Source organism: Pagrus major, chromosome 22, assembly GCF_040436345.1.
Source record: "Pagrus major chromosome 22, Pma_NU_1.0".
Lineage (NCBI taxonomy): Eukaryota > Metazoa > Chordata > Actinopteri > Spariformes > Sparidae > Pagrus > Pagrus major.
In genome coordinates this window covers 27,817,177-27,833,570 of record NC_133236.1, presented here as the reverse complement: position 1 = coordinate 27,833,570, position 16,394 = coordinate 27,817,177, and positions in this window count along the sequence as shown.

Sequence of the window (16,394 nt, the reverse complement as noted above, 5' to 3'; positions counted from 1 at the left end):
AGTGCACAAGATGGTTAAGTGCAAAGTAGATCAGGCGGTGGAGAACAGTAAAGTTTTTAATCTAATAACCAAACTCTGCTTCTTCAGCGCTCAGTTTGGACTCTGGGAACAGATAACGTGTAAACATCCATCATCTCAGCAGGCAGCAGGAGTGGATGCAGCACCGGAAACTTGAATGTCACTTATAAAGTTCAATAGAGTCTGTTCAAAACAGACTTGTATAACTGATCCCTGTTTCACTGGTAATGGAGAAAGACTGAATCACGTATGACATGGTTCAGGAGGCAAATATCCAGCTATGCACACATTACTTTGCACCAATCAGAGAGTCGGAGGCGAGCAGAGACGCGTGATGTCAGACTCACAGCCTCGCTGTTTACAAGCACGTGATCTCGAGAGACTCTTGGGAAATTACACACACGATGTGAAGTATTCATAAAGCCATCCCTGGAGATAGAAGGAATGGGAAATTGCAGGCTATTGAAGAGATTCTTGTAGAATCACAGCTGATATGTTATCAGGTTTCATTAGAGGAATGTGCAGTGTGAAGCGTAAAGGTGGACCGTCAGCATCCAGAGCACCCTGGTTTGAGCCGGTATGGTGAATCCTAATTTCATGATGTGTTCCAGTATCCAAAAATGTCAGTGCACATAATTAAAGGTCAATATTTCTATCGAAGAAAGGTGCTGTTTTCCACCAAACTCTGAGAGATTTAAAAACTTAGCTAGCTCCACGCATGCCTAATGACGACTGTACAATCAAAGGTCAAAATTGTAAATTCAAATCTGATACCTTAGGTCCCAACTCTGATTAAACTTAGCAAAGTTTCAGAATTTAAAAGACCTTAACCGCCTTATAAATGGGATGAAACCTGGACGGATGATGCTGGTTATTGACCCACAGGGTGTGTTTGTCAATTAACTGGCATTTAACTGGCATATCAACAACAGGTGCCAGGATTTAAGTTTCATTCTTGGTGTAAATGAACAACCACAGTCGGCTCTGACTGCTGATAGGCCTCCACCAGCAGCTTGTTTGAAGTCCTCCAACTAAAGGAACAATGTAGAGGAGCGCTCCTGCCATGTAGCTGCTAATGCTGTATTAGATAATTAGTCAGTGTCAGCGACAAAGACAATTGATGGCAGTTGTAGTGGAGCTAAGTGGTACACACGCTCTCAGTGATCATCTACTTTGTTCTCGCTGTGTCAGAGCTGCTGAGTGGAGCCATGAACGTCGCCACTAATGGTCCCTTATCTACTTCTGACAATACTTAAACTCAAAACAAACGCTGACTCAGCCCCGTCTCATCCGTCTCTGCACGAGTGCCTTTATTTCCATTGACATGTAACAAAATATACAGATTTAGACTATACAAAGAGCTAAAGGGCAGTTATTTCCCCGCAAGATGATGGTGGAGACCAAAACTGAGCAAAAAATTAAAAGTGAATATTAGACTTTCTGCCAGGTGGCCAGAAAAAGACAACATAAGTACATAAAAAGTTTGCGAACACATCAACTTAAAGATGATGACATGTCAGTGTTGTTTTAAAAACTTGTTTCTGCTGCCCTCAAGTGGACAAAACACAGTTAATGCAAGACTGAAAAACATGTTACTAGAACACAGCGTCACCTCAGTGCTGCACAGTAGGTTGCAGTACTTTGAGTTTGACATTTTAGCATTTTTATATGTAAATATCTGAAATATTTTCAACTTTTTAATTTAACATGTTTTTCAGGCTCTTTTGTTTTTGTATGAATTCATGAAGTGCATTGGACTCTGAGCCCAGAGGAGTGCACGTATTAATCACCAGGCCTTGTTGGAAAATCAATTCTCAACGTCCACAGCTTGAGAAACTGTCTGCCAATGAGCACTTGATGTAGTGAGATTGCTTCTGTTGAAGCACAGTGACAGTGTGAAGCCTATAGATTATGTTACTGTTTCCATCTAGTGGCCAAAGGCGTGCAGTACACCTTTAATGATGATGAAGTACATCTTCAGATCTTTGCCTGACCTAAAATCACACTTGTATTTATTATTATCTATATTACTCATTGACTTTTTAGTGGGTACTCGTCTCGATTTAACTTTATATATCATCAAAGTATTTTTAAAATGGAAAGTTTTATACAGTTTATGAAACAAATTCAGTTTTTTTGTTTAAAGGTGAGTACTGCAGAGAGTAGAAACCATTTTTTTTCCTAAATAATGCAGACAGAGAATCTATAGTAATAATCTGAAAAAGTACTTAAAAAATATATATTGATGAGTGGAAAAACAAGTAAATGTTCGCTGTAAGTCGTTTTTCGATAGTATAGTTGGTCATTAACACATTTATTTTCAACTTCTGATATTTTCTGTTTTCAAAACTGTCTATTAACAAAAATAACAACACATAAAGTCCAAAACAAAAATCCTTAAGAATAAAAAGTCTCTATGATCCCATTGCCTCACTAATGATTGTTATGATGTTGTATTTTTCACCCATGTCCGGCATGTTTGTTGGTTTGCGAGCAGGATTACACAAAAACTACTGAACAGATTTCCACGAAACTTGGATGGAGGACGGGTCACGGCCCAGAATAGACCCCAATAACTTTTGGTGTGGATCCAGATAAAGGGACAGATTTTTTTTCACTTTCTTTAACATTTTGAATTAAGGCGTTTTTCAACATTTTTGCACGGATATTGCCGAAAAAAATCAGCTGTATTACAGTGGCTGGTATCTTTGAGAAAGTACAATTTGATGCAGATCCTGGATCTAGTAAGCATCAGTTATAGTAAGGCAGTTATGTGTGTATTTAAATTCAGAGTGATACTCGGCTATCGAGTTTGATATCGGATTAGGCTTGATTGAAGTAAAGGGGACTGCTGAGCCTTGGCAGAGGTATGCGCTCTACTCTGTGCCATTCAATTCTTTCTAATTTATGTTTCAAAACTACAGCATGTCTGAACTTCTGCATACACATAGGTGGGGAAAAAACCATCTCACTTCAAATCATGCCAAAACAAAACTGACGGTTGCGTCTTTAAAGAATCATTTTAAGCTCATTTTGAAGCTGAAACTGTCAAACACTTCATAGTTTGACAGCTGCGCCCAACAAAGAGGACAAAGGGTCATACGCTGTGTTCAATAACACTCAATCACACACACACGTACACATGGAGTCCACACTCATGCCCTTGTCGGTCAGGTGAAATGACTCTTTTCTTCTCCGTCGTGGCTCCCCTGCTAGGCTCTTGACCTATGGCTGGAGGAGTCCCAGCCACTTTGCCGTGACAGTCCAAACGGATTGACTCGAGTGAACGACCTTGTCCATCCCCTCCGGACATCTGCACGCTCGCTGAGTGTAGACAATCAATCCTGCTTTTTAAAAGCGGCGTGCCGTGCCCCACAGCCGCCATGAGAGGGTGCTGAGATACTCTCCAATCTCCTTTTAACAAACTATTGTTTGCTCTTTTTTTTTGTGCTTCCCTATTTCTCAGAGTGAGTCTTTCTTTTCCTGCTTCACTGTCTCTCTCTCTCTCAGTCCTTTCTGCCTCTCTTGTGTCCATCCTTCTCAGTGTCTGTGGGTATGTGTGTTTGTGTTTCACTGCATGCATGCTTGCGTTGGTGTGTGTGTGAGTGTATCCGTTAACTGTGTATACTGTATGTGTGTGTGCACGTGCCTGTTCCGCTCTCTGTTGTGGAACAAATTACACAGCGGCTGGGGAGCCAAATGACTAATCAGTGGTACACAGATTAAAATCCAATTGCTGCAATTTGAAGCCACACAGGAGTAGTATGGGAAATTAACTACTACAGTGTCTGCGCTGCTGTCTCCACCAGGCATACCTGTTAGATGTTGATCTTTTAATTAGCGAGGCCCACAGAAACTTTAGATCAAAGATTCTAAAACGGGAAGAAAAAAACACACAAAAGACGAGGGATTTAGAAAATACAACAAAGATGATAAGTGACACCGTAGTTTGTTTTTTTTGACATCCAAATAAAAAAAAAATGCACAACTTCTCCTGTCCTGTCTGTGTCAGTGTTTTTAATACCTCTCAGGGGTCAAATTGCAGATTGTCTGAGATGTAATCTGTGGCATGAAAGACAATAAAAAAAAAAAAAGGCGAACAAAACAAAGCGCAAAACCACAGTCGGTGGTTAATTTGTTCATATTCACCAGGAGGGACGTTAAGAAGATGAAGTGTTGTGTTTATGATGGTGCCGGGGAAATGGGATTGCTGTCTGCAGTCCATTCATTCGCCATCACTGTATCATCCCCCTGCCCACAATAACCACTTATCAACCACAGGCTAAAGTGGCCATTGCCAGAGTCTTACCATCTCCGACCAAGAGATGGATTGAAAGCGCCGCTGCTTTGTTTATTTTAAACTACAGCCCAGCAGACAATTCATTTCTCCCTCGCACAAAAAAAAAAAAAAACACGTTCAGGGGGGGAAAATGAATAATGTGAATAATGAGCAAGCCCTCAGCCCTGTAGGTGAAAACAGGCAATTGACTTCCCTTCTTATTATATCGTGATTTTTCTTTTCTTTTTCTTTTTTTTTTTCTTGGATGTACAGAAGTGCAATATGCTCTTGAGCACGGCTGAGACACAACACGAACGCTTGCCTGGAATAATCTCAATGGCAAAAAATAATCTCATTTTGTCTGGGAGTGTAAAAATCCTGTTTGCATGGCTGTGGCGTGCGTCTTTGTGCCTGAGTGTCTCATGGCAGGCAGGAGACGTGCTGCAAAGGCTGTCGCTGAAACCATAACAATCGCGCTGGAACATTTCATTGGGAATGAATTGAAACATGCCACGTTTACCTTTTTTCACAGATGTGACATATTTTAGTTTTTGGATCAGGCACACAAAGGGGACCCTTGTTTTTTTTGTAGATGTGTAAACAGTGTGGAAAATCCTGTGAATGCCAAAATCGCACTTTGTGAAACCTTTATTGACCTGCTGTGGGGTTGACGAAACACACCTGCATATCCTCATTCAGGAGCGGAGCCGAACATACCTGCGACAGCCCCTGTGGACATTGAGCAACTCTGCTGGAGCGGTTCCTGAGCACAGATGCTTTGTTCAAGGGTATCAGTGTGGTGGCTGCAAATAGAGCAGAGAGTGTGTTCAGTGATTTCTTTACAGTCAAACCCTCCACTTCATCTTCAGAGGCCCACTTCTGCAAAGTTTGGGCTGCTCAAGGAGTTTTGCAGCGCTGATCCAAGGCCGTCAATACTATGTTTATGTCCCAGGGTGGCGATCTCCTGGAGCTCGTTCATTTCAGTCACTAATTGGCTTACGTTTCCAGGAGAACATTTAAACTACAGGCTCATCTGATAGTCCCACAGATATGAGTCAGTCAGTGGGACAACTCAGTTTAATATAACAACTTGAAACATGGGGAGACAGCTGGACTGACTCTGTCCAGGACTATGACTCCGGGGATGAGAAGACACGGCAGGCGAACGTCTACAGCTGGAATATGTTCTCACGTCTAACTCTGTGAACTGATGATTCATTTTGACCAAACCAGAGGTGATGGTGGAACGACACATCATTTATGTCGTGTTTCAATGACGTGTGTTTTAAGTTAACGAGGCAATTAAGCTCACAGTTGTATTTTTCTGTTTAGTGAGGAAAACAGGACGAAGTAGCGAACTTTCCGTCTTTAAATCTCCCAACTGAAACTGTCTTACTGTGGCTTCAAAGCGGTATAAGGAGACAGGAGAGAACGGGGCTAGCTGGTTAGCATTGCTAGCTTGTTTTACCTAAAATCTTTTACACTTCGGTTTCTGTGCTAAGCTAGCGAAGCTAACTGGCAGCTGGCTTTATATTTATGGTTACATTTGGCTACTTTAGTTACCATCTTTGATTTTACATGGCTCTAATGACAGACACCCAACAGTATCTTTTTCTTGGTATTTTTACTTTCTCTGTGATGTAAAAATGTAATTTCAGTTGTAAAAAGTATGTCCAAACATTAAGGATGCAGCTAGTGCTAAGCTAACATCAAACAAGACAGTGAAAAAAAGTCCAGTTATTCCCAACACAACTTAGCCTACTAGCTAAATAATAAACCTGAAGATGTAGATGAAGTCGTCGAAGCTTCACTTAATATTTAACTATAAAAAATTCACTAATTTAAAAGTTCCTCTGCGCTGGCTGCAGGCATGCTAACGTTAAACACAGTTGTTGACTATGGTAAGACTTGTTGCACTGGCCAGCTTGACATTTCATATTATAAATAGGCCTTTTGCAGCGAGTGTTGTTCGCCACTTTCAGATCGCTATAACTCGCTGTCACTTGAACAAGCTGCAGGGCGGTCGTAGTCTCGCTCTCTCTCTTTCCCTCCTCATTGAGTTACTCTGTCATCCAGATGTGGTCTCAGGTACCAAAATTTGAGATTGACTGATTTATCGTGAATCGGTACTCGGTAGTACCGGCGTAATTTGGTCAGTACCGTTGAAAGTAACAAGTTTGGTTCCCAGCTCTTCCAATCAGGAAGTGAAATGTGAGAGTCATGGTCGACGGTCACCCAGGACCTGTGATGTGTACTATGACAGATGGACCAGGTCTCAGATCAGGACTAGGAGCTTTTCGTGCCACATTTTCTGTCCAGGCCACCTTCATTATTACATGTGCACGAAATAATGATTTCAGAATGGCGTGATTATAAGCTTTTATTTAGTCGTACAGCCATAAGGCATGCCACTGTCAATAAATCATTAAATCACTGTAGCTCGGGGGCTTGGTCAGAGGACCATCCAAAAGCCATTACTCCAGATGGTGCATTAGGATGAATATCATTATGATGATATCACCCCCCACAGGTCCCCTCGTTCTTCTGTCATTTTCATCATATTTTATGGCTAACCATCAGGCCGCCATTTTTTATTTTTTTTGCCGTGTGATCCTTTAACTTCCTGCAGGTATTGTTCCTACATGACAACAGAGGACACATCGTTGAGGAAAAGTGAGTATTTTTTTTTAGATTAAAGCACTTTGGGCAGGTTGTTCTTTTTAAACTCCTTTTCAGCGTATTAAGGAAAAAGCTCTTTACAACCCTCAACTGAAAAAGAAAGAACAGAAGAAGATTCCTGGGGCTGTAACATTTTCCTCCCCTCGCCTCGCCTCGCCTCAACTCTACTCTCTTCTCTTTTGACTGTATTTCTAAATTTACCCATCCATTAGCGGGGAGACACAGGAAGAAGACAGAGTTGCTTGAGCTTTTAACAAGGCTACTTCTTCTCTTCAGTGTCATGCTCTACTGGGCTTCAAAACACGCAGTCCTTCTTTTGTGTCTTGATTATGGCCGGTGCTGAAAGAGATGCGTTCGAGGGTTTGTTGAGCTTGTGTGTGTGTGTTGGTGAGGGGGGGGGGTTGGCATCAATAAAATTTTAAGTAAAGCTGCAGTCGGTGGTATTTGGCGTGGGTAGGGGGGTAATAGTACTTGCTGTGTGTGTGTGTGTGTGTGTGTGTGTGTGTGTGGAGTTATGTCCCAGTTTATCTACTACAGATAATTGATGTGGACAAGCTCGACTGAAATCTCTGTGACAGCGATAGGCACGCTGCACACTCGCCGTTGATGGATGCCCATGTCAATCTTTCTGACCCCCCTCGCCTCGTTCGCACATACACACACTCTCACACACTCTCAGAAGCAATGAGTCCTTTTCAGCGGGGCACAAAAGGAGCAGTCTCCTGGCACGCCGTCACCAGCTGAGCTGTAACAGAGCAGTGCTCAGGAGGGCACCGAGGGAGGGGGTGGAGGAGGACACGGTAGGAGGATGCGGGGTGGAGGACACGGGGAGAATGGGAAAATATTGGGAAGGAGGGAGGATATTAATGGAGTAAAAGAGGCGGGATGTGAGGAGGAGGAGGAGGACGGAGGATTGATGGAGGAATATAAAAAGTTGTCGAGATGAGGAGGTGAGGCAGGTGGCGAGAAGAGGCGGTTGGCTCGAAGAAGACTATGGAGGGACATAAAGGAAGAAGAGGACAAGGAGGAGTGTTTTTGTTAACGGCGCTGAGTTTCCCTTGTGATGCTAAGAGTTCGGGAAGCTGCTTAGCATTCATTCTCTCTCTCTCTCACACTCACTCCAACTTTAGAGCTGGCTCAGCAGAGAACACATAGATGTTAAAGTGGCGTGATTAATTTAGGATGCGGCGAGCTTTTTTGGCCAGCGCGCGCGCACACACACACACACACACACTCACAAACTCACACATCAGCATCTGAATGGAGGTGGTAGTCGTAGAGAAATGGCCTTTCTCACTGGGATTTATCCTTATTCAGTATCCATCAGGTGTCACAGGTGGGTATCCACATGACATAATGAGAACTTCAGTTCAGGCTTATCAAAAGGGCACAGCCGGACCCACAAGTAGGCTGGAGATGCTATTTATATCTAAATAAAACAGCTTTTTTTTTGCAATCTCACCCAGAGTTTGATGAGAAGGTCGATAGCACCCTCACACAGAGGATGGTTAGCTTAGCTTCACACAGAAAACAACTGAATCAGATAACCTTTCCAGCCGTCAACAAGACTAAAAGTCTGCAGTCAAGCTGGCGGCGTTGTGAAGCTTTACTTAGGCGTTGCTTCAAGATTCAAGCTAACGTAAGCATGCTAACCTGCTCACAGTAGCTACGCTAACATGCTGATTCTAAGCAGGTATTATCTTTACCATGTTGACCATCTTTGTATAGCTTTTTAGCATGCTAACATTTGCTAACTAGTAGCAGTGTAACGATACATCGATCTGGATTGATATATCGATTCAACGATCAACGATCCAACAGCATCGATGCAAAGTGAAAACGTCGATTCATATCGCTACCATCATTAAGATACGCCTTTATTTTGAAATTCCCATGGCACGTCCCATTTTAGTTGCTTTTTGTGAGGTGATATAAATGTAACTGTGTTAAATGGGCACATGATATCATCTCATCGTCGATGATTGTCCGTGTTCGGCATGATGGCGTTTAATTTCTCGCACGTAGGTGCCTCATAATTCAATTGTGGGACATTTCATGATGTATTTTAATGTTGTAGCACAACACATGAGGTAACCACAGACCCTTATTCAGGCATTTATCAGTCTGGAGGGATATAGCACGGCAGAAAAGTTAAAAATGAAAAGTTGAGGTTTATTAACAGGTCACAGATGATGAGTGTCTGGTATATAACTCATGAATAACTTATTGTCCTGTCCTCAGGGTAAGCTCTTCTATACTTTACTTAATGCTCATTAATCATCATTAAAGATGGTTAATGGTTTCTCAAGCGTTATAACACTTCTTGGCTTGGATAGGCAACACACAGAGAAACCTACAACTGATGCCTCACAGTTTATTTTTCTTCTCGTCGCCAATCATCACCTCAAGCACCGGGAAAACATTTTTATTCCACGTTAACACAGGATTTACTGATATTTTCTTCTAATTTTCAATCGCCACACCGGTGACTCAATATATGGCAGGAGGTGAACCGGCTTGTTAATATGAATGCAGGGTTACCTCATCATCTCTGCGGGGGAGCAATATGACCAACGCAGCAAAGGATGTTGAGTCATAAAAATTTTAACCGCTGATTAAGAAATTGCTGTTCATTAAAAAAGAAATGGATGACTCATAAAACAGAGCCGATAAGCCAAATTGCAACAGGATTTATTTTTGAAATCCTACCAGCGCTCAGTTACAAGCACCGTTAATATTTACATTTCATTTCCAACATCTAGAATGTCAAACTATTCCTTAACAGCCGACATCCAAGGTCTCCTCGTCTATTTCTCTCTCCTCTCAGTTTCCAAGTTATCTTCTTCCTTATGGTGCTAGTGAAGGCAGATTGGGGCTTAGCAGATCGGGCAAACCCAATGGGACGGATGAACGAAGCGGCATTCAAGACACATACCTGCTTTCATACAATACAGACTTCCTGATTTGCCTCGTCTGTTGGTCTGCTGCCCATTTCAGATCGGTGCCTACCTGTCGCTGCAGCCCCACGCATCATATCCCCTCACTGACCACACCACATCAAAAAGACACACGCATGCACTATTATGTGCAGAGGAAGTGAAACAAACGCCCACCGGTATTTCCGGAAAAGAAACCCGTGCTGGCGGAGTGGAGTGGCGTGTGTGGTGGCGGCGGCGGCGGCGACATTGGTGGGCACTGTGATGAGAATTGGACCACTCTCCTGGCGTGGGTAGCTTTCGTATTTTCGCTGCCACGAGTGCCCGCGGTGCAGTGCCGGGGCTGGCTGGCAGGCTCGGGGAAAAGGACCCATCTGTTGTATGAGATTATTTCAGACCAGATACAGCACAGGATGTCACCTGTTTGGAGAGACTCGGGGGAGGTGGGATTATGGGGAGGAGGGGTACGTATGTATTGTATGTGTGAGTGGGAGTGCGGTACGGAGGTGAACTTCTCGAGACGACACGTGTTCTCGTCCTATCCGGTCACAGTTGCATTCATGTCTTTGTGTTTAATGTGATTCTGTATGTTTTTTTTTCCTGGAGAGCTTCCAACCTATAAATGTGTTTATAGTCAGCATAAAGAGACTCTCTAAGGAGAAGATGCAGCCGCCCTTTAATTTATTGTTTCATCCTCCAGATATTTTCCGTTCCAGTTCTTTCATATATTATCTTCAATAATCTGGATTTGTTTATTTTTAAACAGTATATCCAATTTTTTTCGCTGCTTGCAACAACTCGATTTCCCCCAACAGCTCATGAAAGTTCCCATCTAATCTAATATTGTGCAGAAAATGGACAAATGCACCTAAAATGACTCAAGCAGGAACAAATATTAACCAGTGTCATCTTTACATTTTTAACTGGCTATGTAACAGTCTCAGTTTAATACTGATGCCTCGCTATGACCTTGATAAGCCTATTAGACCATCGCCGAGATGATTGGCTTTTCATTCTTTCAATCAGATTATGCAAACAATAATTTTATTTCTCCACTTCCCTACCGACGTGGCGCTCCGGTGCACGCCAGCAGCACTACATCTATGAGTTTCACCTTTGTGTGATTACAGTTATTAATCTTACATAGCCACAAATATATAATAACCTCTTTGCCAGGTATCCTGCAACTCTGTTTGAAAAAAAATACTTTTAAAAATGCGTTCAGTCTTTTGTGACATGAGGCGGCGGTGCTCATACTGCTTTCGTCCACAGGGGCCGCCAGAATCAACAAAAAAACTAAATGTTCCTCGCTGCTTTAAATTCATTTTTTTCAGCTTCACAGTAGGTTGTGTTTGAAGCTGCTGTACCTCAGCAGTAGTGTGCTTTGTCCAGCTCAGTATCCTAGGAACTACATGTATAATGGATGACTGCACCTCACACAACGCCCAGTACCAACATTCAATGTCAGTGCATCAAGGAGTGAGCCCTTTATGTAGTGAGGTGGAAAGTAAAGGGAAAGGGGGGATTGGGTTGCTTTCTTTTTTCGTTTAGTTTTTCACAAACGTGCAATGAATGTTTGCCTTTTTATCAGCCATAACTGTGATCTTCCCCCCCGATCCATACTCAACCCCCACGCCACCCGCAAAGATATTGCTGAAAGCAAGAATTTGAAAACATCGGCATTAAGCGTTATCCAGGGTTTTGCAGAATCCGATACTGACATTCTTGTTTGGTGTTCGCGTTGCTTTGTCTGACCTACAAAATGGATGAGTTTCCTGCTAGACCAACTAAATATTTTATAATAACATATGATGGTCATCACAATACCAGAAACTATTCTGCTTACTTCACTGTTCCTCACAAGGAAAACTGTTTCAGGCAGCCTCGTATAATAACGCTGTCTTTTTTATGATAATATTGTACAAACCTAATTAATCGCTATGATCTGAGAACATGGTGACATCGCTAAACAGAATACAGACGCATGAGCAGTCAGAAGATGCCACGAGCTTCAAACAAACCCTGAGGTTAGCCAAAACCAGTAGGAAGAGAGATGAGGGATCATTACTTATGAGATTATGAGATTCTGGGGGGCACAGAATTAGTTTTTAGCTTCCAAAAAAAGGTGGTTTACACGCGGACAGATTGCCAATAGGCTCCCGGGCACAGACATGTGAAAGGCCCCCTACTTACCACGCAGCAAGTCACCCGACTCGCCACTGAGAAAAGCTGTGCCGCTTGCAATCTTTGTGGGAAAGTATTTTTGTTCTGTATTAAAGTTCAAATTCAACATGCATCAATTTGAGGCAACTTTACACTTCTACCTCGCCACAGCTCAGAGGAAACTGAAGAATTGTGTCTTCCTGCGTGCATTGAGAGGATTCTCCTACTTCTTGAGCTAAATAAATTATTTTAAAAAATCTTTTTGGATTACCTTATCGCAATTATTAGTACCTGAACTTAAGTAAAGGATCTGAATACTTCTTACACTGCTGTATAAACCTTTCTCAAGTTGTCCTGACACAGCAGCTGCACGTATTATACCCAGAATTCATAGCTTCCTAAAGGGTTAGGGCTATTCTGCTGTAGAACATTTAAATTGCTTTAAGTAGAGCGCATACCTCTGCCAATGCTGATTTTTTTTCATCAAGCTCCATCCATTATTGCCTGAGAGATTAACGAAAATGACCAAAAACAGTAAAATATCCTGAAATGGTAAAGAGAGTGAGAAAAACTTTCCTAAATTCATCCCTTTATTCAGATCCGCACCAAAAGTGACTGGGGTCTATTCTGGGCTGAGACCCGTCCTCCATCCAAGTTTCGTGGAAATCTGTTGGGTAGTTTTTGTGTAATCCTGATTACAAACCAACAGACAAACAAATGGACACGGGTGAAAACAGTACCTTCTTGACGGGGTAAATATTGAAGGACTCTTCAATGAGAACAAAAATGTGAGCAAGTTTCAGCCACTTTGACAGTTTAAAGCTCTGGTTTTTGGGACTGCCTGACGCCTCAGGCCTCTGAGCCTCTGACGTGATCTACCTGTGGGTTTACAGCTTTTCTCGTTCGCCATGTCCCGCAGAACTCAGCTATAAACTTACTGATCTCAAAGTTATCATAACTTATAGGTGGCCAACATGACAAATACAAGACCTAAACTGTAATAAACTTAAATGTTCTCTCTCTAAGCCAGAGCATGGTGCACCCACCGTCACATCAGAACCGCAGACGCGACAAAGTGCCGCTGAAGGAGTCGGACCTTCGGCCAAGGTTAGAGCGATGCACCACCTGCATTCTAATGGCTGTAAAGCAGGATCCCTGCCTGCAGGTGATGAATGAGTGTCATGTCAGGAGGGAAGGAGAATGGGAGGAGGAGATGAAGAGGAGGAGGAGGAGGATGAAAGTTGGCTCTAGAGATGTTGCCCACAGGATGCTCAGGCACAGACCTCAGGAAGCCCTAACCCCTTCACTCCGCCATCTGTGGCTCAGAGGTGTGTGTGTGTGTGCTCGGTGCATATGTGTGTAGGAATGTGTGTAGTTTTTGTGTGTAAGGGAGATAGTTTTTGTACTTTTAGCGTGTTGTTGTGATGTATATTATAGAGTGTGCATGTTGCACGCATCCATATGTGTGATATATATAAAACTGTACCTCATGCATATAGGTATGTGGCTGATTACCTGTGTGTGCGTGTGTGTGTTTATGCACTTCCCTACATACCTGTATAGATCTTTACACGCTCGTGTGATTTTGTGTCCCTATAAGTCTCATCACACACGAGCACGCACTCTCAGCACCTTTATCACCTCTTGCACCTCCACCAAGAAGAGCAGATGGGAGAACAGGAGAGAGGGTTCCCACGTCCGCTCCCTCCGCCTCGTCCAAAACTCAACCCATCGCGGCCCAGCCCGCCTCGACCCTGCCAGAACCAACGTGACTCAGCCAAAACACACACTCGCACACAGGCACACAGGCACACACACACACACACACACACACAGGCACACACACCTCTGCTGGAACCCGCAAACTCCAAAAAACAAGGTGCCAAACTCACGAGCACAAACACAGTTAAACACACATTTTATGCACAAAGCCACACATTCATATGTAAACACACACACACACACACACACACACACACACACACACACACACACACACACACAAACTCATCAAGTACTTTGGCACTCTGAGTGACATCAGCGAGCCAAATTATGATGAGGTTATCAAACTGCAGTTAGGTGCGCTATCTCACATCTATCTCCAAGTTATAACGACCCCGCTAATAAAAAGCTGCTTGAAAAATCAAAGTAAAAGCACAACGCACCCGACCTGCTGCTCCGCCCCGAACAGACACAGTAAGAAGAGGCGCTGGGTGGATGAACAGTGGATGAATGAATGATAATGTTGCTCTCTAACTGTTGGATGTGTAAATAAACCAACACGTTTGCCATATTAAGTTAAAAATGTGATGATACTGTGTGTCAGCGTTGTGGTCAGAACCTATTTCTGCTGCCCCCAAGTGGCCAAAATAAAATCAGTAATTGCAGTTTAAAGGTTTTTCTTTCTAATTAAAAATAATACATAATTAGATAACAAAGAAATGACTGATGTTTAAAGTCATGGCGGGAAAAGCACATTTTGAGAAGTTTCCCTGTGATATTACTGTCGGTGCCGCTGTCGCAAAAAGATAGTGTTAGCTACCGCTAACGGCCCGGCTACTGTCCAAAAACAAAAAAACACCAGTAAGAATCCCAGTGAAGCACACAACTGTATTAATAAGTAAGCACGTTTTGTTACTTACTGATCTTTCCACAGTTATTCCCAGTTGTTCAAATGTTTCCTGGGGAGAGTGACTGATGCCTCTTCCTGTGTTGGTAGAGCTGTGGCAGACACACTTCCTCTGTGCTGTAATTCGACCTTCATTTTTGCGGAAAAAATCCAGTCTGGTGATAGATCGAATTAAAAAAACATGCCTATTGCCAGTTTAACAGTTCAGTTACTTGTTCTTGCCTTATTTACCACAATTTTGTTCCTGGCAATTTGGGGAAAGACCTTAATGTTGGCAAATACAGCTTACTTCTTACAAGCGTGTGCCTAAAAGTAGAGCTAATATATCAGTAGGCCGGTAATCAGGTGATATTGGATTATCACAGATATATTGATATCAGCGTATATGTTGTCCGACATCAGCCGATATAATTTTTATTAAATTCCCACTAAAATAAACTGTGTTAGTGCATAGTGTCATTTTAGATGATAAAGTTAATTGTTAAACTGTAAATTATCCTGCCTCTGTTATACATATATTTTTGTCGCAGGTATCCGATAACCACATTTGATGCATTATTGCAAAAAAAAGATGTGTGTTTATCAGCCAGAAATCTAATTTGTTTTATTCCCTTGGTACCTTCCTAAAGGTATTCACATTTTTAAATATATACATTTTGAATATACTGGCCTATCAAATACTCAACAGACCGTAAACTGCACTCAGGTTGTTAAATGTTCTGAGAAAACACAGATGACTTGACCCAAGCGAGGACAACGAGGACTGCCGTTGAGGACAAATGCTGCTACGTCCCTGGTCGCACTTCGCAGCAACATATTTGCCAACTGCATCAAGTTGGATCAAGTCAAACCCCGAGCCCCATTCAAACACAAATGTCAAGTTCAGCCTCAGGTGAAAATGCCAGTGTCTCTACCCCCGTAGCCGTCCAGCAGCCTCGACAGATGCGACTGGCTCACTCGCCAAATCCATTGATTTTCCCCGAGACCAATTACCCCGGCGTCAGAGATCTCACTCACAAGTTCCGAACGGCAGGGGGATTCTCTGACTTTAATCACACATCAATGCTAGTCCCTCAGAGCAATCTCCACTGTTTATCCCTAGCCCCAGCCCTTTGCCAACTCTATATCGATCACTACCCAGCTTTAGCCCTGTACCGCGATCCGTCGCTATCTGTGTCCATCCGCCAGCCGTCCGCTCTCGTTCTTCTCTCCTCGCGGCGATAGAAAAAAAAAACAGCCAGAGGGGGCTTAGGCAGCAGAGAACAGGGCGCGAGAGTGATGATTTCCTCATGAAACTGCCATTGATTTTGTGACATGCTGATGCCATCTCTTTTCTCTGTCAGGGGAACGGAGTGAACGAATTATCTGGTCTTGACAGAGCAGCATTGGTGTATGTAAAACCATGTTGATGGTGAGTAGGGGGGGGGGAGTCCAGGTGGTTCATTAAACAGCCAGGCAGGTGGACTGTGGTGGGACACGGTGAGTTACCCACTTAATGTTTTGGTACAAATTGGTATTTAACTGTTAAAATGAGACTTTGTCAGAATGGTAAAAGCAGAGATACTGGATGACTAATAATATGAGTTATGGTGAAGGATTCTGGTGTTGTGCAGGCTGGCTCGCCGTCAGTGGCTCACTGGGACGTCTACATGGAGCGTCCACATTGCTCATGTTATTTGTAACACCTGTG